Consider the following 4,044-nt stretch of genomic DNA (forward strand, 5'->3'; position numbering starts at 1 on the left):
CATGTCCTAAGGCAGTAATTTTCCCTGGGGTGGGGGGTGGGAGGGGGTCAATCTTCACTGTACTTAAGACTACCTGTTGTCTTGTTGCATCTAGGATAACATACCTGATAAACATGCCTTCGCAAAAACAAATGCGTTTCCCTTTTGTCAGACCCCTCCCAGCACAGGCACCACACCAGAGTGGAGACCACGAATCCACTCATTGTCACGGTTATGTTCATTGATGACTGTTAACTGTCCTGTACCCACCTGTGTAAAGAAGGAATGTGTCTATCATTTTGCTTTTTATCCAACCCCAGAGGTTTCCCCACTTTGCTTTTTCCCGCCTCTCTAGTCTATCACCAATGGATTTCATGTAGCCCACTAACAACTTCTCTTTTGATTGTAATGTATAAGGCAGAGTGCAGAACTGCCATTTTCCAGAGCATTTTCTCAGTTCTTTGAGGTTTTGCTTTCCAGCACTTGTCATCAGCTTGGCCCACAGAAACTCATAAAGATTCTCTACAGGTTCGAGCATCTAACTTGCCCATGGAGGTGATACCTGCCTTGGTCTATCAGCTCTTTTACTATCCTGTAAATTGTGAAAAACTGATCGTAAAAAGGATTCTTGTCCATAGAAATGCAAATTAGTTGTTTGTGGTAGCCTGCAATTGACGGGTGTCTTGGGGAGAGATCAGCTTTACATTTACTGGCAAATTCACTTCAGAATTCCTGGTTGGCCCATATCAGTGTGGTATTCTGAATTTTTCTTTGAACAAGTTAAAACATTGTACTGGATCTCTCATTAATTAAATGATTAAACACCAATTTTGACGCATGTTCACTTTATATTTGCATGAAAGTTGTGATTTGACTTTTGTTCGAAAAATGATTCAGTAACAGAAGAAAGTCATTAGAAGGTGCCCATTGGGTTTGGCAACTGGAGCAAGACCTGTTTGGAGGTTTGGCAGGAGCAGAAGACCGAGTGCAGTGCGCTCGGGTGGGGCAGCAGAGGTGCAAGAGGCAGAGGACGTGGGTCTGAAGATGCTTTGCTGCAAATGGATTAGGTATTAGCTGGTGACCATACTGTGGGGAGAAGGAAGGGTTTCCTTTACAGCTGGCACCTTGATTCCTGTTTAAACTCTCAGTATCTTGGTAAGCTGCCCTGGGCACATGGAGAGAGAGAGAGGCTGAGAAGGGGCCCTATGAGATGACAAGGGATGATGGGCGGAGGACTTCCCTGAGGAGATAACTGCTAATTGACTGTTAAAAAAAAAATTTTATTGATTTGAGAGTGAGAGAGATAGAGAGAGAGAGACATCGATTGGTTGCATACCGATCGTAAAAAGGATTCTTGTCCATAGAAATGCAAATTAGTTGTTTGTGGTAGCGTGCAATTGACGGGTGTCTTGGGGACAGATCAGCTTTACATTTACTGGCAAATTCACTTCAGAATTCCTGGTTGGCCCATATCAGTGTGGTATTCTGAATTTTTCTTTGAACCGGTTAAAACATTGTACTGGATCCCTCATTAATTAAATGATTAAACACCAATTTTGATGCATGTTCACTTGATATTTGCATGAAAGTTGTGATTTGACTTTTGTTCGAAAAATGATTCAGTAACGGAAGAAAGTCATTAGAAGGTGCCCATTGGGTTTGGCAACTGGAGCAAGACCTGTGTGGAGGCCTGGCAGGAGCGAAAACCGAGTGTAGTGCGCTCGGGTGGGGCAGCAGAGGTGCGAGAGGCAGAGGCCGTGGGTCTGAAGATGCTTCGCTGCGAATGGATTAGGTATTAGCTGGTGATCATACTGTGGGGAGAAGGAAGGGTTTCCTTTACAGCTGGCACCTTGATTCCTGTTTAAACTCTCAGTATCTTGGTAAGCTGCCCTGGGCACATGGAGAGAGAGAGAGGCTGAGAAGGGGCCCTATGAGATGACAAGGGATGATGGGCGGAGGACTTCCCTGAGGAGATAACTGCTAATTGACTGTTAAAAAAATTTTTTTATTGATTTGAGAGAGAGAGAGAGAGAGAGAGAGAGAAACATCGATTGATTGCCTCTCAAACATGCCTGACTGGGGATCAAACCCACAACCTGAGTATGTGACCTGACCAGCAATCAAACCCACCTTTTGGTACACGGGATGACGCTCCAACCAACTGAGCCACATCAGGCAGGTTGATTGATTCTTTAAATGAGGGAGAGACAAGTCTTGTTTGCTGTGGTTATGGAGGCCCAGAGGAGTCAGAGGTGTAATGAGTCAGTGGCAGCGTGAAGGAAACAAGCTGTGGTGGAACAGCCTGGGGTCAGAAGCCTAGTCCTTCCTCTGGCCATCGATCCGCCATGGGCGGGTGAGATGCAGAAGCCACGTGTCCTGAATGAAAAGTTGGTGTAGAACATTGGAAACATACTCTCCTAAAAATCCAAGTTGCTTCGTTTCCTCCAGTTTGGCACCCCTAAAATACATCAGTATCATGGACCCCAGGGGTCTAATCTCCTGCCTTTAACAATACCGTTCTGGTCCTAGAAATTCTCTGATTTATGACAGATAAAAATGTGAATGCGCTTTCCTGCCCTCTGGGGACTTCAGCATTATTGACACGCCGCAGACCCCTGAAGCAGACCAGCACAACCAGCCCATGTGCCTGAACGAAAACCCAGGCTTTTCTCCTCAATTCACCAGATTTCCAATATTTCCTGAGACCCTTTCACCTGGATGGAGACTTTAAATCCAAGAGGCCTGTGCCCAGCACTGGGGGGTTGTGTCTCCCCATAAGAAAGGGATGGCTCCTGAGCCATGAGGTCTGTCTTTTCCTACCTTGTTGAGGGGGCTGCCCTTTCCAAGGGGAATCTGGGACTCCAGTTTCTTCTTGTGACATGTAGCCAGGACCAAAGAGCCAGGAGCCAGGCATGAAAAAATTTGTTTTAATAAGTGAAGAGACCCCGGCTGGTGTGGCTCAGTGGTTGAGTGTCAACCTATGAACCAAGAGGTCACGGCTCCATTCCCGGTCTGGGCACATGCCCAGGTTGCAGACTCAATTCTCAGTTGGAGGCCACAGGAGGCAGCTGATCGATGATTCTCTTTCATCTGGAGGCCTACAGGAGGCAGCCGATCGATGATTTTCTCTAATCATTGATATTTCTATCTTTCACCCTCTCCCTTCCTCTCTGAAATCAATAATTTTTGTTTGAATTCCAAGAAGGCCCAGAACACAGGGCACTCCAAGTTTTTGGACATACAGAAGACATAGGTTGTGGTGCCAGCCTGGCCATAGCCAAGCTTTTGGACCTGGGAACCCCTCTTATCCTACCTCTGGGAATTTAGGTCTGAAAGTCTGGCACCACCACCCATTGCCATGGAGGGGATGGCTCCAAGGGCCATTGGAGGTTAAAGGGCCATCCCTCCCTCCTGGGGAAGAGCCAGAAGACAGTGTCTAGAGTTATTGAAGGTTAGGAGCACAGAGAACTGTGGACCCCGAGAAAGAAGATGACTAAAAAGGGATTCTGGTGGCTTAACTGGGCTCAAATTTCAAAACAAAACAAAAAATCAAAGCCTGGCAGCCATTTCTGCACAGAGGCTTCTCATTCAAGCTGCACTCCATGGATGAGCCTGCACCGAACTCCCAGCCTCTGCACTGCCCTTTCTGCCTGCAGTTTCTGCCATCTGAGCCAAGCCTTATAAGGCAATCAAAGCCTGGCAGCCGTTTCTGGACCGAGGCCTTTCATTCAAACTGCACTTCATGGATGAGCCTGCACCAAACTCCCAGCCTCTGTACTGCCCTTTCTGCCTGCAGTTTCTGAGCCAGGCCTTATAAGGGAGTTCCTGGAATCCTATTTTAAGGACAAAGACTGAGGTTTTCCCCATCCAATTAGAGTTGTGCAGCTATATCCCCACTAGCTTCTTCACCAACCAATCAAAGCAGCTCCATTCTGACCAATCAGGAAAATGCTTTTTGGACCAATCAAACTGTGAGGATTTGGAGTCCTCATTTGCATGACAGCAGTCCAATCAGGGGTGGGTTTGGCAAGCGCGGGGGACTTTTGTCTATATTAAGCCAGCTCC

This window comes from Myotis davidii, unplaced genomic scaffold (assembly GCF_000327345.1).
Source record: "Myotis davidii unplaced genomic scaffold, ASM32734v1 scaffold401, whole genome shotgun sequence".
Classification (NCBI taxonomy): domain Eukaryota; kingdom Metazoa; phylum Chordata; class Mammalia; order Chiroptera; family Vespertilionidae; genus Myotis; species Myotis davidii.